The sequence below is a fragment of the Tachypleus tridentatus genome, chromosome 13 (genome assembly GCF_004210375.1).
Source record: "Tachypleus tridentatus isolate NWPU-2018 chromosome 13, ASM421037v1, whole genome shotgun sequence".
NCBI lineage: Eukaryota > Metazoa > Arthropoda > Merostomata > Xiphosura > Limulidae > Tachypleus > Tachypleus tridentatus.
In genome coordinates, this window is record NC_134837.1 from 170,325,857 (window position 1) to 170,349,202 (window position 23,346).

At 33.1% G+C, this 23,346-nt stretch overlaps 1 pseudogene across 1 annotated transcript in view; it reads left to right on the forward strand.

The window, feature by feature from the left end:
• The first annotated feature begins 8,126 nt into the window (after positions 1 to 8,126).
• The window catches only part of LOC143236919 (tripartite motif-containing protein 2-like), a 38,122-nt pseudogene continuing 22,902 nt past the window's right edge, over positions 8,127 to 23,346 (forward strand). The window contains exon 1 of the transcript XR_013019803.1: positions 8,127 to 8,583. The product of XR_013019803.1 is annotated as a tripartite motif-containing protein 2-like (transcript). The remainder of the gene's footprint in view (positions 8,584 to 23,346) is intronic.

A 23,346-nucleotide genomic window follows, 5' to 3' on the forward strand; every position in this document is an offset into this window, starting at 1 on the left:
TTTACACACCACTGTATATAATTTTAAACGCGCCTATGGATATTTAGGGACCAATGAGGGTGGATGCTTCTTCTTTAAGAAATTTTGAAGCATCAAGTTATAAAATTATCAATCATCAATGTATGTTTTTTATTGAGAAAAGACGAAAACTCATTCTTTTCTGTATTTTTCAATAAAAAATTAGGGCATCCTAATCAAAACGACTGCCCAGTATTGAAGATGTTTGAAAAATTAATTATTGGTTCTATGACTTACTAACGTACAAAGAGGCAAATTATAAACATTTATATGAACTCTGTTTAGAGTGTTGTGTTGTCTTCAATATAATTTCAAAAGTTCTACAGTGTTGCATTATTTAACTTTATTTTTATTATGGCATCAATTGGTACTGTTTCTGCCATTTACACAAAATTATTTCATTGTTTGCAACTACCTTTGTTAGAAGCTAATTCTCATAATTTCATAGAAATTAATCAAGCACGTTTCTCAGATTATTACATATGATACAATATCAATTATTTATTGCATTTAGTGTTGTTTAATATTTTATTCGCCTTTTTTAACAAATGGTCATAATATTAATATACAAATATTTCTGTGTTGGATCAAATTGTAGCAACACTGAGATGACGTTATAGTTTAGTAGGTATGTCCAGTGAATTATATTAATATTATCAAACATAAATCACGTTATTGTCTCTCCACCTATCCCATATATCTTCTCTGTACATAGGGTATCTAGTCCTTACTGGCTTTACTATACTATGAGAGGTTACGACACTCGTTAATTAATAACTGGTAGACAATGTTTTTATTTATATTCTTTGATACGATATTTACAAAACTTATGCAAGCAATAATAGGTGAAAATCATGAAGAGATTTTATGTTTCAGTCTGTTTTGTTTTCATTAAAAAGCAGAATTCTTAAACAATGTTTACTGTTCTTGTGTCCTCTTAGCTAAGACTACTTTTCGTTTTTTTCTTCTGCCATAAGAGAAAGCTTAAGATTCGTTTTCTTACTGACAGTATAGTCAGTTTTCCACCAAAAAAGTAGGTTTAAACAGAAGGGTATTCCTGCTAGTCACACTGTGTTTTTTAAATGCATTGTAACAATGTTACTTGATTCAATACTGCCTAAAAACCAACTTTACCTTTTTGGTCTTGCGGAAAGACTCGTTTCCAAATTGCATATGAAAGCGTTTACGAATAAATGAAGAGGATATATTATTTTATCTCAGGTTTTCTCCCAATGTAAGCGACATTTATCTTCATACGAGTTTTTATTTTTAAGAAAAAAAGGGTCAGTGCAAGTACACGTGTTTCATTATTGTGATAAGTATGTCTCACTTCACTCGTTATTCCACTAAAGTGAGAATTGTGTAAGAACACTTTATGTTTATTTTGTAAAATATGCGAAGTAAAATAAGAAAACTGAAGGATTAGGGGTCACGTTTCAATAAAATTTGACATAAATATGAATTTAATGCTCTCTAGCCAAAACGACTAATCAAGTATCAAAATATTCTCGGCTTTACATTATCTTCGGTGTTAAGCAGGAAGTCTTGCTCAGAGAACTTGCTTCCCTTAATGTTTGTAATTAACGTATCTGAAAACTACATGTGCTGATCTTCTTTTATTCTCCGGAATAGAACATCTAATGCTATTTTTGTCGTGGGCAATGATAGAATAACCTAAACGCCACAGAAGATTAATAAATGATGACAGCAAAACCAATACTAAACCGTATAGCTGCACTACTCGAGAGAAGTAGCTTACCTTTCGCACTAGTGGTTCCCAATCTATTCGATTTATGTAAGTACCCCTAAACCAAGCTTCATCCATTCCAGTGCCTCACATCTGTATTCTGTAGTATTACCAGGAGGCTTAACAACACTAATGTTATCACCATGACTTTTACTCGTCTCTTCGTTCACATTTTTGTCTTGAAATGTTTATGAAATGGTACGTCGAGAAATTAAAATTTCACACAGAAAACGTCGTAGTCAAAATATGCCCCACTAAATGGGAGTAAGCTGTAACTGCAAAAAGAACAAGGACTTTCAGTTATGACTGGCTAATGACTTTGGACGAACCAATCATAAAGGTTGAAAGGTTCCCAACTTAGCTCGTTAATTTCACCAATAAAATGTTTTATTCATTTGTTTTGTTGTATATTATATTGTTTCTTGCATTATTATTAGGAGTGCACTTCCAGTACCTCTAAAGACAGGACATTTGTATACCCCTGGGCAGGCCTGCCAACAGCAACTTCATGCCACAAAGTAAAATAGTTAATGATCCCTAAAATAAGACTACAGGATGAAAGGACTTTTTTATCCTATTAATAATACCAAGGATGAGTAATTATTTTTATCATAAATATTAATTCTGAAATTTAAAAAAAAAATGTATCTATTCCGCCCATCTGGGCCCCTTTACATTTCTTGGCCCCTGGAAAGTTGCCCTCTTTCTCCCCTATCAGTGAACTTACTCTTAGGGGGACAAACCATGGATTAAGATGAACAATAATTTTTGACGTAATTTTCAGACTCAAATACATGCAGTTTTTATCTGAAAAGGAGTGCAAAAACTTTGGGCAATTAATCTAAATGTTTCTGTTTATATTGTTGTAGAGGGAGTTGTAAAAAAGTAAAGATTACCTTTGATTATTATGTGTAAATCATATAGTAAAATAGTCTTAGGAGAAGTTAAAAAATATTATATAAGCTATTAGTATTGTAAGTAAACCCGTTAAGTTCATATAATAATATTTGTTCCCCACTATAGGTTGCTCTCTGAAATGTATATTACAACTATAAGTAAATATAATCTATTACTAGCATCACAGCAAACCTTGTAATATGTATTATATAAAATATTTCGGGAAGAGACAAGAAGCCAACAAGAAAATGAAAACAAAATATTTTCGTACTAACACGGAGGAAGATATAAACCATTGTGACGTGAGTGTAGAATCTTTATATATATATCGCAGTAATTGCCCCAAAATAGGGCCCTTCTCACCAACAGTAAAGCTACTGTTATCTCTGTAGCCCCTTTCAATGATCTCTTGTTACTTAAAGCGGACTCGTTGATCTTTGGTCACATTAAGTTACGCCTTCTCCGTCTGATGATCCTGGACTGTCACTGATTAATCACTTTAAGCTTTTACTGCACCATAATATTTGGCAAACTATTAAAATATCTCGACAGTACTTATCGTACGTGAATTACATGCATCGACGACAAACGCGTATAGTTTTAGTATCCACGCCCATATCGGTTTACTTGCCGAATTACGTTCATACATACAAACAAAAAGTATGAAATTCAATACCACATGATAAAATAATTTGTGTAATTTTTCATCACTAAAGGGTCATTGAATAAGCCGTCTCACTTGAATAGTGACATATTCATTTAAAGCTAATTTAATCAACTATAACTTAAAACGAATTGTTTTAAATTAATCAGTGGGAAACATATACACGTATTACAGTTTCTTATAGCATGATTTTACAAATAAGAATGTAGTAGCCTGTTGTTTTCCTTGGTAAAAAGTAAAAACATAAAAATACGTTTAATAACACTTATTAGTTCTTCATAGTAACATTCTTAAGTTGATCTTAGAAGATATTTGATAACAAAGCAAAAGATAACATTTAACCCTATGTGTTGTTAAATGCTCTTTTTTTATCAGTGTAACATGTAACATTAGAACAGATATTTTGATACCAGTATGTTTGATAAGTCTAGTGGCAACGAGGACCTGAGGTCTCAGTTACACATATTGATGAATAATAAAGAATATGCCAAAAATATTTTAAACAGTCATGTAAAATGGCCCAGTTGGTCATATCATGTGCAATGTCAAAAGATTTTAAGTGTTAGAGTGGGGAGTCTGTTGTTGTTTGAGTCTGAACATAAAACCGTAAGACATTTTCTCTGAGCTAAACGAACAAAAAGGACAAGGCATGTCGTAAAAAAATATTAAACATATTTCTTGAAACTACAGAATTTACGTCAAGGTGGATAAAACTCTATCTTGCTTTTGAGATAAATATAACGCTCCATATTTTCTTTTCATTGTGTGTTTTTTATTTATAGCAAAGCCATATCGGGCTATCTACCGTGTCCATCGAGGGAATCGGACCCCTGATTTTAGCGTTGCAAACCGTAGACTTACAGCTGCACCAGCGGGGGACTTTCTTTTCATTTAAGACTTAAAAGTTACTGAAACGGCTTGTGTGTATGTATGTACACATATATATCTACATATTGATAATTTACACTTCTTTACCTAATTTCTTTTCTTTCAACTATTGGTGCTTTGTTGAGTGTAAAGCACGCCAATCTTAACGTTAATTTCGCTTCACTTATTCGCCCCTCAAAGTGCGTTACTAATATTAGCTCCTTCATGATCGTGTATTGTTTATTCAACCAACAGGACCTAGAAGAAGAGTTTTGCCAGACGCACCATCACGATGTTTACATTCTATTCTCGTTTAACCATTTCTTTGAAGGTATAACTACATAGATATGTTCATATTCTACTAAGTTGTGACTTCCCAGCTAGCACTTTCTTATACAAAATATAGAAAACTACTGTGGCCACGGCTCTATGACATTAAAAATATTTATAGAACAGGTATGGTAAATACAATTTGTAATCTCTAGTCGTTTTACTCCGTATCAACTGAAATAGAAAAACGCATACAAATAATTTGGTTATTCCAAGCTCGCATTCCAGGTAAGAAGAGCATGTGGACATCCTCGCTTAGCCTTGCCTGTACTGGGCTGAACGCGTTGTTCATTTTTACACTCGGTTTATAAAGTCATTCGTGATCAGTAAGTAATGATTGATGAAAGACAGCTCTGAGCAGTTAGTCGAAAACACGTATATTAAAGTCAGCATCAAAATCGAACTCATGTGATTGCTTATGTACATGAAATCACTGAGCGAGGTTTGTCTATTCACTTACAGAAAAGAACTCGAGTCATTTTTCTTGTCATACCAGATCTAGTATGTACAAAATTTACGGGTTGGGGGTGGGGGACAAACACTATCTTTATTCTCGATGTTATATTTTGCATGAAATAATAAATGTTAAATTCATCAATACGTTTGTGAGTGCTTGTATGTCAGGTCCATCTGGGATCTGTAGTTTTATTCCAAATAATATCGGTTGGTTAACTGATTTCACTGGGTGAGAACTGTAAGTGCTTGTCTGTCAGGCCAGTCTGGGATCTGTGGTTCTTCTGGAGCCTTGAAGCAATGCAAGCACAGAAGCATGCTGTCTGGTTCGAAATAAATCTCCTTAAACAGCTTGATAAGTATTATTGTTTGTTGAAAGCAAAATAATATTTTCAAAAGCGCAGCAGAGCGTTCGAAGGAATTCACTTAAAACAAAAAGAGTCGGTAATACAAGGTCTGTGAACACTTAAATATATACTGTGCAGCAGGGGTGAGATTCTCAAGAAAAAGTAGAGGTACTCAACTGGATGAAGTGAATCTCTTTGACGAAAAGAAAAAATCTATGTGGGAACTTATAAAACTACAAAGCTCAAATAAGTCCCGATACTAGTACCGCTTTTAACAAATATGTTTCGGTACTCAGTATCGATTAGAACTGGCAGAATTTCATATCTGCTGTACGGACACACGTATGTAGATGAAAGTAAACAAACTGTTTCGTTTTTATATTGGTTTGTTTTGAATTTCGCGCAAAGCTACACAAGGGCAATCTTCGTTACCCATCCCTAATTTAGCAGTTAGACTATGGGAAGAGCAACTAGTCATTACCACCAACCGCCAACTCTTTTATCAACGAATCGTAGAATTGAAGGCACTATTAAAACGCCCCCCCCCCCATCCCTGAAAGTACGAGTCATTTAGTGATACAAGCCCCTTAGATTGCAAATCGAACGCCATAACAACTTGGCCATGCTGGGCCTGTATTTATAATACTTGTTCGACGAAGTCAACTAGACTAAGTAAAAAATACCATTTTTTATTATCATTAATAAAACAAAATCGGGAGAGAGATTCTGTCATCAGGAACTATGTGAGAGTGGCTATTACTCAACGAAAACGTAAACATGTCAAAAAGTTGGATTACCTTTGTTCGATGTTTTGCACCCAATAGATCATGACTGGTTATTTTATATTTATACCGAATTGCTTGTAGTTATATTCAGTTGTTTGTTGTTGTATTTCTTTCAAAACATGTTTAATCAGGAAATATCTACGTCTTGTTTTCATGTTTTTATAAAAATGATCTTATTAGAATAATCGATAATTATAATTGAAACTATTTACAAATATCGAATCGACAATCGAATTTCAAAAGTGCTAATCGCGCACAATACTAATAGAAGGTGTTTTTTATTGTTTGTTGTTTGCAGGAATTAAAGTGTGCTGATTTCCATTTTAGAATAATAGTGAGTTTGCATCTAGCGGCAATTGTAAGGTAAAGGTTCTGCTCAATTATGAGAAAGATACAAAACATTTCGTATCTTTGCTAGGGAAACATTTAGATCATGGAACATTAATCTTCGATTTGATGAGCCAACACTAGTCGAGAGGAAGATGAGATGTAGCTAACTAGTCTATTTTAAAAGTACCAATGACCTGATCTCCCCCGCCTCTACCACTAAAAACAACAACACAAAAAGACGTACCGGTTATTGTTGAGTTTCATTATACTCGTTTAGAATGGTTCAGAGGATACTGAAAATCGTATTTGTATCTTATCTTTTAGAAACCAAAATAATGAAAGAAATAATCAATACATTGCATTTGATGGAATTAACTATAGAATATAAAATACCTAATTTGAAAATCGGAACAGAACTTTGAAGTTTCGTGAACAAATGTTCAATTTGTTCGTTAAAAATCTGCTCAAACTTTACAACGTATAAATGGGGTTGGATTGGAAGTAGGTTTGTGTTTTTGATTCAGATTACAAAAATATTTCTTTCGAATCAAACTCAGAAAACGTTTTCAACTAGCTGCGTTTCGCAGTGGGTTTCACTTAGTGGCTAGACGGTTTTATTAACTCTTTAGTAAGACAAATATAAATAATTTTAACGTTGTTCTGAAATACTTCGTTACGTTCTAATTGTTTTGGACAATAACAGGCTCGTCTAATGGAACAACTTCGTTGTCATTTATACTTTTTTCCCATGTTGAAAACACAAGCCTTGAATTCATAATTAGCTTGTTTTGAGTTTCGCTTTATATTTTTATTCAACACTTAACAATTTTGTTTCCTCTACAACCACCAACTATGTAGTTTCAATGGCTCAATGTTAGTACCATGCTGTTACGTTTAATAAAAACAAAAATCGGTCTTGTGTAGTTTTATTTTTATATAATCTGAATACTATTCCTTTGTCTTAGTGAACACTAATCACATTTCTTCAATGCTGTGAACTCTGTGTTCTTACACAGAAAAAAAACAACAGCCAAAACAGTGGTCGTATCGTTATTCATTGTAATTGTCACGCTTTTGTTCATAATTACACTCCAAATAATATAAAATTACCATTGTTTTCTATCTCATGAGTGTCTAAACAAATGTATAGACGTCCATAAGCATAATGTGTATTCCATAAAAACAACCAAACGTCTTACAGATAAAGAGTCATTTCATTTCTTTGTTTTCTGTTAGCTATCATGTAAAAGCTTTCTTCTATTTATGTGGATTCTTTTAAAAGACAGTTCACATCTCGTATCTAAACATGCTCACAAGGGTGACGAGTCAAACGTCAGACACGAAGAACTCCTACATCTGGTTTGAAACTTAACCGTCTTTACTGAAACGATTCTGTGATCAGATAAACTTTTCAGTAACCTTTCGTGTTAGTAACTTTACATTTCAATATCTGACGCCAACGGAAACATGGCCTTGGACAGTTGGTTAAGAGGCTCTAAGTCAAAAAATTGTATCGTGTAACAAATTCACCAACAGCACATGAACATTTATGTTTATATAGGTCAAATTCAGCATAAATATATAACTTGAAGTTCAAAAAAAATTTTTTTTTATAAATGGGTAAAATTGTGTAAGTATCGTTGGGAAATATTTCTCAATTTTAAAGCTGCCTAAAATCCTTCAGAAGTACATATTACAAACTACTATGTATGTGTTTATATCTGTGGTCCGGACGTGGTCTCAGAGGCTAACGTGACAGGCTGTGTATACAAGAAGTGAAGCCATTGAATAAACTTCGCACTTTAAGTTGTTGGTGCGTTATAAGTGTAACAGTCAATATTGTTATTGATTTAAGAAACCGAACAAAGATTTTTTTAGTAGCAAGGGCTTCTGGCTGCCTACTTTCCTTTTGATCAACAGTGCTTAGTGCTTGAAATACGTACTCGATAGTTTGTAGGTACGCAGCTTGGTTGTTGGAACTTTGAGCAAGGTACCTTTCTCAGAGCATTTGCCTTAGTCTTCCAACCTGCGATGAGTTTGCATTGTGTCTTGGAGATAGATGTGTGTGTGTGTTACCATTCTCATCAGCCTGGGCCAATAAAACCGGAGGCGGATGGATTTAACTGCTAACAAAATACCTGAATCGTAAGCATCTCTACTTGACAATTCAATTTTCATGCACATGCCATTCAAATTACAAATTCTAATTCTAATGTAACTCTGTGTTTTTCAAATTTTTTTTTTTCATTTAGTGTTTTCAAAGTTAGATTTTTCAAGCAGGAAAATTGTTTCGTTTGTTGATTTTTCAAAGTAACCAGTCTCGTCCAAAATTTCAACAGTCAACACAAAAACGAAAAAAAATTAAATTATTAGAAGTAAACGAATTGAAACTCTGCAATACAAATATCTATTTTTCAGGCCTGGACTAATTATCTACTTTAATTTGAATAACGTCGAAACATCTGCAAAGTTGTTTTATTTTGGAGCAATGCAAATTGCAAAATTTATTTGTTTGTTTGTTTGTTGGTTATTTTCAATTTCATGCAAAACTACAAGAGGGCTTTCTGCGCTAGCTGTCCCTAATTTAGCAGTGTAAGACTAGAAGAAAGGCAGCTAGTCATTACCACCCTCCACCAACGTTTGGGCTATTCTTTTACCAACGAATAATGGGATTGACCGTCACGTTATAACACCCCCAAGGTTGAAAGAGCGAGCATGTTCTGTTTGACGGGGATTCGAACCTGCGACCCTCGCATTACGCAAGCGCCCATACAACTTCGCCATGCCAGGCCTGCCAGGTTAATAATTAGAGTTTACAAATGAAAAGTTACTAGCATTACGTATTATAGTTTATTTCGGACGATTTTCCCATTTGTTATGCTACGTATTAGAATTTGTTAATTAAATGTCGATATGTATCAAATATATGATATTTGACAACAAGATTGATACACACAAGTTTCTTCTTTAATACAAATATATGTTAATATAGAAACAACAATACAATTTATAATAACGGTTATTACAAATAGTCATTATATACACAGAAATTTTACAAACATGCAAACAATACTGAGTATTCTATCTGGTTTGGAAAAGAGTATTTTACCGACAGTTCAAGATGAGTGAATTAATTCTATGTCTTAGTGAAGAATTATCACTTTTCTTCAATGCTATGAACTCTGTGTTTTTACACAAAAAAATAAAAATAACTTTAAACAGTGGTCGTATCGTTACTCATTGATAGAGAGTTACACAACATTTGACGGGAAGTTAGCTAGCTTCTACATACATCGGCCCTGCTTGACTCCTAATCTGAAAGTCGCGGGTTCGAATCTTCATCACACCAAACGTGCTCGCTCTTTCAGCCGTGGGGGCGTTACAACGGTACGATAAATTCCACTATTCGTTGGTAAAAGAGTAGCCCAAGAGTTGAGAGTGGATGGCGATGACTAGTTGCCTTTTCTCTAGTTTTACACTGCATAATGAGAAACGGCTAGCGCAAGTAGCCATCGTTTCGCTTTGCGCGAAATTCAAACACAAACAAACAGATAAACAATTTTTTCCCGACGAAAATATCTAATGTCCGAAGTTAATTCGATTAAATGATTGATTAATTGGTTATTTTGAATTAAGCACAAAACTACAGAATGGGCTATTTGTGGTCTGCCCACCACGGGTATCGAAACCCGGTTTCTAGCGGTGTTAGTCCGTTGGCATACCGCTGTGACACTGGTGAGCTAATTTACTGAAGTTAAGCGGTTTGTAATGTTCGAAATCTATAAACGATCCTGGTCAAATATCTGTAGTTTTCAGATTAATAAGCGTTCATCAAAGATATATCTCCAAGATTTATAGTATACTAACTGTAGAAAATCAATAATATTAAACTGTCTCTTCGATTTATAAACTTTTAGGCGAGGTTCTCGAAAGTTCAGTTGGTAATAATATTGGCAGTCACTAGTATTTTGCATACACAGATAGTAAGTACATTGTTAAATTTCATGCTCGAGAATATTCTACAAATTTGGAAAATAAGCGAAACTTTTGCTATACACGTTTAACAATATAAGTTACATGCATTTTTAAATATTTATTAAACTGAAACAAATAAGGATATTAAAACAAATATATAATAGTAAATCCATTACATCAGTAACATATTTTTTATAGTTCTAATTACGCTGCAAATGTTTCAAAAAATGCTTGACGTGTTCCATCGCTAATAAACAGGTGGGGACAGTGAGAATATTATTTATATTATTTATCATACTTTGCTCTGATTAACTATGGTCAAACCATACAGATCTTAATAAAACAAATCTGTAAGTTATATAGTAACCAAACGGCGTCAGAAGTATTGGAAGTAAACAAAATGGCTGTTCTGTCAAACACACACCTCTAAAATAAGATCTGACTGTGAATTACATATGAACTTAATACAGGGTTACAGTTTAAACACCGAAAGTTAACGGATCACAGAACGCCAATAGGCCTAACATCTAAGATATAAATCAAGTAGATTACAGACATATTATATTTTGCCGATTTTACATTTCAAATCACAGAAGTGTAAAAACAGTCGTTCAGATATATCTCAAACAAAAACCAATCTGAGAAACTATTTATGTATGCAACATAAGAATTTCAAAGTTACAGTTCAAATGCCGAAACCTATCATAATATTGGAAGTTGGAGCCAATTAGCCTAACTTCTGTGCTTAAAATTAAGAAAATATTTCTCTTACGCTGTCCACTCGAATTTCAAATCAAAGTGTTAAAAATAGCATTTCCGGCCCATCCTCCGACTCCCACATGTCACTACCACTCAAAAGGTCTATCAGTTAATACTGAAGCTTATCAACTGGCCAGACGATTAGAGACAAAATCCGACCTTTATGCTTTTTTCCATATGCAATAAAAATTTCAACGTTTCGGTTTAAACGCTTTTAATCCGAAATGGAATATATATAATACAAACCAAGATGCTGATTTATTGTACAATTTCTCATACATCTTCTGTATGAATGTTTTCTGTTTTACCCGTTATTTGCCATATGTGACGTGCACGCTCTTACACATCTGTTAACATTAATTGAAACATATCTTATTAATTATGAACTTTTGTAATCAGTTAATACTTTCACTGCTCTATGGGTTTATTTAACTAAATCAGTAACAACTTATATGAAGTCTTCAGTCTTGACAACTGGAGATTCTTTGTTTTGTTTTCTACCTTCTGAAAGCTAAAAACCCACATACGCCAAAGTTAGCAATCTATTTGTACCTCACTTCTGCTTGAGTAATTGAAATAAAAAATAAAAAAAAAATTGTGAATTTATTTTACAACTAATATTTCACCTTAATAGTACTGTTAAAATACGTAGTAAGGTCATTTTTCAAATTGTACTTATGTCTGTGAAAGAAAGCACACAAACCTACATGGGTTTCGGAATTATTGTACTTTCTGTGAAAATCAATTTTTAACAGCTGTTGAAGGATATTATACATAATATATAATAGAATATCATTTTGATTATCAAACTGATAAAACATAGAAGAAAACATTTATTTACATTAATGTTTCAAACAGCTTTGAATTTAGGTTTAACCTCTTCATCGATATTACAGTGGGTTATGAATGGGCTTAAATGGAAATTGTTAATAAAATTTACCTATGCTTTTCCTAAGTACAAAATTTGTAGTTCCAATCTTTATTTATAGAGATAACGTTAGTATATATTCTATCTATAAGGAGATGTAACGAATTTACTATTATACATCTATTTTAATATCTATGTTTGCTTCAATTAATGTATGTAACATATATTGTTAAATCTGTATTGACCAAGTCCCGCCTGTTCTCTAAATTCGAGCGTAAGAATCAATAATGTACGATATACGTAAAATACTAGTGATTGCCAGTATTGTTGCCATTTGAACTTCTAGAAGCTCGCCTAAAAGTTTATAAACCAACGACTGGTCATTACAGTCAGTAGACTATAAGCCTAGGAAGCTGAAATTGTAACAAATGCTTATTAATCAGAAAACTACACATATTTAACCAGAAACTTTTATAAATTTCGAACATTACAAACCGTTCAACTTCAGTGAACTAACTTTGGACGTTAATATTTCTAGGAGGGCATTAAATATTTTCGTCGGCAAAAATCAGCTTTTAAACGATGTGAGGCTAGCCATGAAAAGACAGCTAGCTAACTTATGTGAGATATAACAACATCAACGCATAACTAATTAACTCGTCGTGAGCGTGGACCATCGATAAAATATTCAATTCTAGACCAGATGGAAGACTCAATATAGTTTGTAAGTTTATAAAACTCTTGTATATAAACAAGTGTTTTTGATAACTATTTATAATAACTGTTATTATAAATTCTATTGTTAGTATACATAAATTATATTTGTGTTAAAGAGAAAAAACTGTGTATCTATCTCGTTGCCAAGGCCTGGCATGGCCAGGTGGTTAAGGCGCTTGATTTGTAATCTGAGGGTCGCAGGTTCGAATTCCTTTCACACCAAACATGCTCGTCCTTTCAGCCGTGGAGGCGTTATGAGTGACGGTCAGTCTCACTATTCGTTGGTAAAAAGAGTAGCCCTAAGGTTGGCGGTTGGTGATGATGACTAGCTATCTTCCCTCTAGTCTTTTTCTGCTAAATTAGAGACAGCTTGGCTAGCGCAGATAGCTCTCGTGTAGCTTTGCGCGAAATGCAGAAACAAGCAAAAAACTTATTGGCAAATATCATACATTTGATATGTATTGACATTCAATTAACTTCTAAATTCAAATTTCGTCTATTTGAATTCTTAACATATAGTATACGTGGCATAATAAATTAGATAATTGTCCAAGACTAATTATAATACGTAACATTTATTTTGTTGATATGTTTGTGTTTTTATTGCAATAGTTTTGTTGTAACACCCAAAACAGATCTTATCTTTTCCAAGACCTATCTTTTCACGTTATTAGATATTATTTTTAAACAAGTTTAACAAGTCTCACGAATGTAACTCGTTATGGTTCAACAGGGCTTATAAAGCTAAAAATAGGAGACTGATACTTGTGGTGAATATAACGCAGATATTCTACTGTGTAACTTGGAGCTAAACTAAAACAACACAGTAAGTAAAGTAGCCAATACATTTCATCTGAAGAACAGGCGTTAGGCTTCATCCTATACATACTGCGAACCATGGTGTCTGTTCGAACGTTCGTCTGTCTCTCGTTTGAGAAGCTGTGCCCGCAGGAAATATTCAACATTTACTTTTCATATAACGGGAGAACAGACATGAATAATGTTGATGCCAAATTTTATTTCTCAAGTATGATATTCTACACTAAATTGATAGGAACTAGTCACACTATCATTCTTATTTGAAAATGTGATACAACTTAAAGAATAAAAATGTTATATGTTATTGTCGCGCAACTCTTAGTTTGTCTGAAAAACTCTAAGTTTTCACAGTGGGCAGTACAAGTAACTCGGAGATTTGGCTCTGAGTAAAACCACGAGTGCAACACGATTAACTTTTTTAAAGTCCATGAAATAATTAACTTAAACGTTCCATTCACTGTGGACGAGTAGTTTTACTTGTAAATTATATTATGATCTACTTGCTGTGTGTACAATAATCCTTGAGATAACAACAATACATGTACAAGTTTTATTTATGTTTTGCATTTAATGTTCAAAATATTATCAATGAATAATTTTAAACAAACTCGTGATAACATATCTCATATCCAACCGTCAATTTGATATGTAACAGAATACGTTTCCTCAGTACGTTCATTATAAAATCTGTCAACGTGTGATATGACCTGTGCTTAATGACAGAGAACAGTGTGTTCCATCTCGTATTTACATACCAATGGCTGTAAAAAGTGACACTTTTTGTTTCATTACAGACATTGCATGAATTCCTCACAATGTTATTTTTCACCACATTAAACATAACTTGTTTAATACTTCGTCCTGATTATATATACATATGAATCAATTTAATAAGTGTAGCCCCCTAGTGGCACAGCGATATGAATGTGGTCATGTGGTCTTCAATTCCTTACTCGTGGTTAGACGACAGATAGTTCATTGTTTAGCTTTGTACTTCACTTCTAATAAGTGTTCATGATTTTGGCATTGAACTTAAGTTACAGTGGAACAAAACTGCTGTCAGGTGCTCAATTCATTTATTTAAGATTGGTTTTCTATTACGGTGTGCATTCTTCTTCATGTTTTCTAGGATTTCTATATCTAACGCACATATGGCACACAGTACTATTTAATCCTGCATAGTTTGCTGTGTATCACGATACGTGGAAACAAAAAGAGTGCTATAGAAACAGAAAACTGACAGCAACAGATGTGACAACTCTTTTGCCCCTTCTCACCCTCTTTGTTTTTCATGTGTGGTACACTTGAAGTTTCAGTTTTCTAATGGTTATTTAGCTTGGTACTTCAGAATAGTAGAGTACTAGCAAAACACGCAAAACATTTGCGGTTAAATTAATATCTTTATTGCAACATTATTTCTTTAACCACAGGATTTTCAGAACAATACAAAAAGAATTATAATTGCAGACATAGAAATATATAAGTCATCTGATTTTAGACGTAACTGAGTTAAATCTTTATTAATTACGACCCACATTCTAAAAAAAAGAAAGGAAATAAATTAGCACTGCAACTTGTGTCGCTTTTTGCTTTAGTTTAGTTAGGGCTAAATTTTGCCGTACCTTAATGCTATCAATAAATAAATTTATAATGTTATTGTACAATCTAACGTTAGACCTTTTTAGAAGACTTGACAAGCTTTTAATACGTTGTACAGATTGTTGTACAGATCTGCATGTTTTTAAATTCACATCCTCATTTTGCAGAACTTGACTTGCTTTATGAAACTCTTGTAAAATCTCATCCCACATGATGAACATAAAAACAAATTCTAGCTCTTGCATCTTATTTGTAATATTGTCTGCTTCTCTTCTAGTGTCTCCCTTTTGTGACTGGTCTTCAACTAGATATTCTAAAGCTTCCAAAATTTTAAAGAAAGACTTCAAAATTGCTGTTGTTGCCATAGCATGTGACTCCCATTTGGTATCACAGAGGGATTTTTAACACACTTTCATTTTCAAGACAAGCTTTAAGAATTTTCTACCGGCTGGTTGAGGCTGAAAACATTTATAGAGCAAATGCATTGTAGAGAAAAACATTAACTGCCACTTGACAGCAGTCAACAGCACTTCAGTCTACTAGATTTAGTGAATGGGCTGCACAGGGCACATATATGACAAACTTATTTTCTTCTTAAATCTTTTGCTCCATCCCCTTATAACGCCCAGACATGTCAGCAGCATTGTCGTAAGACTGACCCCTACATTTTGAAAAATTAAGTTTGAAACTTCACGTACGTACTGCAATACCTGGTTTGCCATTTCCTTACTGGTATGACTTTTCAGTTTCAGAAAGGTTAAAAAGCGTTCAATAGGATGTCCATCTTTTAAGTATCGAAGTACAACACTTAACTGATCTGTATGTAATAGATCTGGCGTTGAGTCAACTGACAAGCTAAAATAACCAGAAGAATTTACTTCATCAACAATGAACACATGGACCTTCTAAGCCACTGGTTCAATGAGTTCTTTACAGGTGGTTTTGGACAAGTAAGAAGGATTTTATTTTCCAGAATTTCCGTATTTCGAAATCTGCCATGCTAAAAATGGATCAAACTGACTTATGAGCTCAAGCAGCCCTAAAAAATTCCCATTCTGCAGTGAAACAAATTTTTCATCTGTTCCTCGATATGCCAGGCCAGGTTCTGCTAACGTACGAATAACAGTTATTACATGTTCCCAATAATTGCACTCTTCTTTAATTTGTTTTTCCAAGCCTAAATCTTGTCTACGAGTTAAGTATGTTAGCATAAAGTCTTGGTGGGTAGTGCTTCTTTCATAATGATCAATTACAATAGTATTTCGCCAGTCACTGAATGAACCCTTCTCTTTCAACAAAACGCGAGGAAAATTTATTGGCAAAAAGTTTACAAACAAATCAGTAAACTGGCCTTGTTGATGGTGAATAGAATAACCACTCTCTCTTGTATTGTTCACCGTTCGCTTACCCCAAAGAAAAGTTTTTGCGAGCAGTATCTCGTTGGTTTTCCACTATTGAAAGTCCGGCAAAATTTACCAAATGGCCCATTGTGGTGTTGACAGTCAGTGGGTCTACAAGTAATCCAAATAACCACATCATCAGCAAATAAATCGAGCCACAACCCTGGATCTTTTGCTTTAGTTTCTTCGTCTTTTGTAGACTGAAACATTTTACCATAGTCCAGTAGATTTTCATTTTCAGCAATTATTTTAACTTCAGAGACTGTCTTGTAGAGCAACTTGCGCCAGCATTAACACTAGTAATATCAGGAGAATTTACAGGCAAAGTGAGATCATTTGTGAGTCTTGTTCCAGTTGAGCCATACTGTGACACCTCAACGTCATCATGACGTTCTGACCTTGAAGTGGACAAAGTGGTACTTGTAGGTATAGAGCTTGGTCCAACTTCAATCTTGTCAGAGTCATATGCAGTAAAAGTTATTTATAATGGCGGAGATGGGTTTAGATTAAGAGGATCATGTTATGTAAGTTGAGAGAAAAAATTAGCTTTCCAGTCTTGGCCACTAAATGCAAAGTCTTCTGTTGGTTCTTTTTTGTCAGTTTTCTCTTTTGTGCACCACTCAATTTGAACACGTTTCATCTTGCAATTTGAAAAATACAGAAACAAAAATAAAAAAACCACAAAAGAATATGGATCATAAATAGTTATAATGATCAGAAAAACAGTGAAATTCATAAAGAAAAACGTTGGTAAGACAGTCAAACATACTAAACTCTAGGTCTACACTTAAACAAAGATTGTCAGAAAGTTATTCTAGAACCTAGGTTCATCAGCACATAAATATGAATTCATAAATACCTTTATTGATTTGCTGCATTCTGATTGGTTGAAAAACCATTCGAGACTGGATTTAAGGTAATTAGTTTTCAGTCGTTGCAAAAGTTTCATTAAGGTTGTTGCTATGGTAGCTATATGCAAGAAGCAATGTCAATGGTAATATGCAAATCCATTGTGAGCCAAAATGTATTCCAAAACAATTTGTGATCAACAACACATACTGTAGTAGCCTATATACACAGTGATCATTCTGTACTGGTACACACATATAACATATAATTAATTGTAAACCGTACTGCACATTGAATTACTAAATACTGGGTTAGGCCTAGGCTAGCGTACCTTAATCCTAATTAAATATCTGAAGAATGAGTTGTAACCTCAACTTTAAGCTCAGTTTTAACCTGGGGGCTTTAGATGAGCCAACAAACCATACATCAGCAAAACAGGCATGCGTCTGAAACTTTATCTGCATGTCTGGATGCGAAAGCAAATTCAAAACGACGGCCTTAAATTAGGAATAGTCCACTTTATTATTCCAGGCTACAGTATTGTTTCCAGTGAACTTACACTAAACTAGTTACAGTATTTAGGCCTAACGTTATTGTCACTCAGTTCAATAACACTAACGTTAGGCTTAATGCTAATACATTGCAACTGAGGCCACAAACATTATGCCTAATACTCAGTACTAACCTTGCTCACAAGAACTTGTTCGATTCATGCACTTTTTCGGACAATCGTAAATTTATTTTGTTGATTTGTCGGTTCTTTACAGTATATTTGTATGACCACGGGGCCACAGTACTGTACTACTACTACTAGTAGTATGGTGTATACATAACAATGTTAAGAATCATGTTGTCGTACATGTCGAAGTATTTCGCAATTTAACCTAAAAGGACGAATTATAGCCTTTATACTGCTTCGATCTGTCAGTTGTTTTCCCAGCGTCTTCAGCGTTTCAGAACACATACTGATGTGAATTTATAGTCGCCTAATAGTTGAATTACACCTAAAAGTTTGTTGTCGTTGTGTCTGTGTTTCTGTTTATGAATGGGGATAAATACAAGGGTGCCCGGTTTTAAAGGTGATTTAAGTCTCAGCATCAGATCTGTTTATGTAATTACATAATCACAAGGGAATACATACATGCCCAAATACTCTTACAGTTTACATGTAATCTGTGAACGGTGACATTACTTTCTAAATTTTTTCTTGGTATGGTAAATTTCAAAACATGTACTCACACACAATGAAGGTTTCTTTTTTACAGCAAGTTGTTTGAAGCCAAAAAATTTACGGCTCAGAAAAGCTTCAGTGAGAATCACACTTATAAAAATATTACAAAACACACATGAATAATGCAATACTAACGCAAATAAAACTAAAACAAACGAGACAATGACCCAAATATAACGTATGAAAACAGAAATCGAGAAAAAACATTAAACTAGTGTCGATACACAAGGTGGCTCGCAAACGTATCTCTTGTTTTTTAATCAGTTTTACACTGTTTAATCGATTTTATGCTGTAGATTGTAAACAAACATTTACATAAGGTTAAATTTACTTTATTGTAAGTAATTTCAAACCTAACATTCGTTATGAAATTCCATTCAGACTCAACCAGGGATAGTGGAAAACGTTTTTATGCTGCAGCGCCAAATAAATCCTAATATATCTAGGGCTGTTGAACATGCACATGTAGGCCTATATGTCAGGCGTTTAATGTATTTCTAATTATCAGCCGTCTATCAGTTAAATGTTATATAACCAGATAACATAGTTGAGTCGTAAAAAATACGGTTTATCATATGTAGCTTATATAGCATCTCCACATCATAAAACATTATTGTTTTAGAGTACAAAAATAGCAAAAATACAAGAGCGGACTAGCGTAATAACAGAATCTCATCTGTAGATTGTTTAGTAGGATATTCAGCACTAAGATCAGTGATTCTAGATTGTACATGGCACAAATATTATAGTGAGCTCTATGTTATAATAAAGTAGTGTAATCACACTGACATCTTATTGTTTCAAATAATTATATTTGTAATATATCATATATTAATATTAATATAAATACAGGGTATTCGGAAAGTCACTGTGCACTTATATATTTATTAACAGACATGTTTCAATATAGAATACAGGAGGTAAATATGAATGACAATAATAAACAATGTTGAAAGTGACCCCCGTTACAATCAATACAAGCTTGAATTCTTCTTATTTTGTTTATAAACACTGCTATCAGTTGCTGGCTTGAAATAGACTGAATGAATGCTATTATCGCTGATTAAAAAACTGCACAGTGACGTTCCGAACACCCTGTATGTCCTCCGCTGAGACAGCGGCAAGTCTTTGAATTAACAACGCTAAAATCAGGTGTTCGATTCCCTTCGGTGGGCATAGCATATAACCCGTTGTGGTTTTGCTATAAGAAAACACACATACGATATAAATATATATGTTGTGTGACTTAGTATTGTATATTTTAATTTATTCATACTGATGATTGTTTTTCCAAATGTTCCAATATATTTTAATAAAATAATATTAATATATATTAATAACTTTTAATAAAAGCCACTCCCTGCTCACAATTCTCTCTTTATCGATAACACTTGACTCTGTGTTAAGAACTTTGAAACCAGCACAGTGGATTATCTCAAGTGAAAATCACAGTCTTGTGGTAATTTTTATAACTGTTTTTTTATTATTATTAAATGATAATTAAAGACTAGATACTATGGTTGTTATATGTGGTGGAAGTCCCGAGTTTAGGTTAAAATTTTATGTTAATTCTTTAATCGTTGTGTTCATTTATTTACATATTTGTTATAATATTCACAAGAAGCCTTTGAAGATTTGGAAAAATAAGAATACAACTATAGAATAAGTAAGAGAAGGTATCATATTACATGTTAAACATAAGTGACTATATGTGTTAAAAACAACTTAAATATGTTTTCAACGCAATGCAAAACAATTGTTATTGTTGTTGTTTTATCTTCGGTTAGAGATTTTAAGAATTTAATCAAAAATGTACAAGTATTTTTAATGTAAAATTTTTTCTCTACTAAAAAAAAGGTTTTATCTGGTGATTAAATGACTAGGTTATTAAATTTTGCCTTTTCTTCAGTTTTAATTAACAAAGACTAAAGCAGTATTCCTAATCTTGAACAATTGATAGATGAAAACAAAGTTGAAAACACGAATATTGCATAAATTGTGGTCTTATTAAAAGTTTTTACTTCAGTTTTAATTAATAAAGACTAAAGCAGTATTTCTAATCTTGAGCAATTGATAGATGAAAACAAAGTTGAAAACACGACAATTGCATAAATTCTGAGCTTATTAAAATAAAATTGGGAAATTTTAAGAATGATACGGCTCATGAGCCAAATAGTATTTTCCCATAGGTTTTAAAGGAGGTCAAAGATTGGATATGTGAGCTATTTGCCACATTTTTTTAAGTGTTTGAATAATGGACAAGTATCAACAGACACTCCTAGCATCAAGGGAGATAATAAAAGTTCTCCCAGTAATTATAGGCCTATTAGTCTTACATCAGTTGTCGGGAAACTTTTTTGGAAAATCTGATAAAAGATACTTTGCAAAATCATTTAACAAAATTTACTGAAAATGTTATTGCATATGTTAATGAGAGTAATGGTGTAAATGTGTCCTATCTGGATTTTCAGAAAGCATTTGATAAAGTGGCACGTAACTCTGTAGGTGTTAGGAGATAAATTAACTTATTGGATAGAAAAGTGGCTTGATGGAAGAAAGCAAAGGATCGTTATAAATGGAGTTCAATCAAACTAGATTAATGTTGTAAGTTGTGTACCTCGGGGCTCATTCTCAGGACCATTGCTCTTTTTGATTTACCTTAGTGACATAGATGGAGGAAAGGTCAATAAATTACTTGCATTTGTTGACGGTATCAAAGTCTTGGGTGTTTCTGACTGTGAAGACGATGTTGTTGCTTTCTAGAAGGATTTAGATTATTTAGTAAGTTCGACGAATAAATGGCAGATGGGTTTTGACTACGATGAATGTAAGATATTGCATGTGGGTTATCATAATTTGAATTTTAAGTATAATTTAGATGGGAATAACTTTAACAGTGTCTTAAAATAATATGATCTTGATGTAATGGTTGATCAGTCTCTTAAGCCATCCAAGCAGTGTGTTGTTGCTACTGATATGGAAAATAGGACTGTAGGGTATAGCTACAGAAATACTGAATACGAGTATAAAGAGGTTATAATTTCATTGTATAGGTCACTGGTTAGACCACATTTGGTGTATGTGTTCAGTCTTGGGGTTCTTACCTTAAGAAAGACATAAATTATTTGAAAGGGTTCAGAGAAGAATTACTAAAATTGTACTTGGGATGGAGGGGTTGTCATAAGATAAGATATTAAAATTCTCAAAATTGTTTTCTCCTGTAAAAAGAAGAGTGAAAGCGGATCTGATTGAAGTGTTTAAAAGTGTAAAAGGAACTGGTAATGTTGCTGCATCAACATTTTTCATACGCAACAGCGAGAATCATAAAACTACGGGACACAAATATGGATTTAGGCAAAGTTTAAGCCATCTTTAGCTAATACAATTTTACTTTTCAAATAGTATGGTTAGATTATGGAATGAATTACCTTCGGATGTTGTGAAGGCAAGAAATTTGAGTGAATTTAAGAGAAAGCTTGATAGATATGTGAATGATAAAAACTGACTTTAAAATTTGTTTATTTTTTAAATTTGGCTTAGAGAATTGGACTGTCTGTATGGACCAGCATGTTTCATGTTGTACATAAATATTACGTTATGTTATAAAATTCACTAACTGTTTCATCACAGTTTAAAAATTGCAGGGTAAGACATTTGATGCTTATTTCTTCGAGAACCAGCTTCTTCACATGGTTCAGACTATAAGGCGTTATGAAGAACAAAATATAAAATATACAGAAGTCAAAATTATATTCAAATACAACCTGCAGAAGATGACCAAATACGTATAAAAATGTTGTTTTAGTTGAATACTTGAAAAATGTATAGACATTCTAGGTACGTATATTTTCACTACAGTATAATTAATTTTTAGAAAACATGTACTTACATTTAATTTTCAGAATAACAATTAATCAGCATTTCAAACACACTGTTAGTATGAGTTGGGCGTTTCTTGAACTTAGACTTCGAGAAAACAATTTCCGGAATACCAACTTTATTTATTATATTTGTTAGTGTGCGGCTACATATTGTGAAGGAGTGAATAGTGGCCAATGATACTTTTTCTTCACATTATCTATCTAATGTATAGGTTTTGTAACGAATTTACCAATATATGTTTATTTTGATATCGATGTTTGTTTTAGTTAAATATATATTTCGAAATGCGTGTAACTTATACTGTTAAATGTATTACAAAATTCCTACCTGTTCCCTAAATTTGTAGAAGATTGAGCGATTGAGCATAAGAATCAACAATATATATGTATACAAAAGCACTATGTAAACACCAGTATTGTTGTCAACTGAAAACTCGAAAACGATTACAAAAGGCAGCTATCACAATAATAAGCTGTACTGTTGTTTTTATAGTAAAATATATTTATGTTAAGAAAGAAAATTGCGTGTGTCAATATTGTTGGTAAATATCATAAACATGATACATATCGACCCTCATTTAACCTCCAAAATATCCGGCTATTTGAAATCGTAATACATAATATGCAAGTGCTAGTCGATAATGATTTATTGTTTGAGAAAACATTAAAAGAATACTCTGGTATCTCCACTAGCCAATCAGAGTTGAGTGATAAAGATAAGTTAGAAATCCAGATGAAACTCAAGCAAATCAAGCTTGAATAATCTTGCATCGATGCTGGAAGAGAATATAAATGTCTCAAGGCCGAACA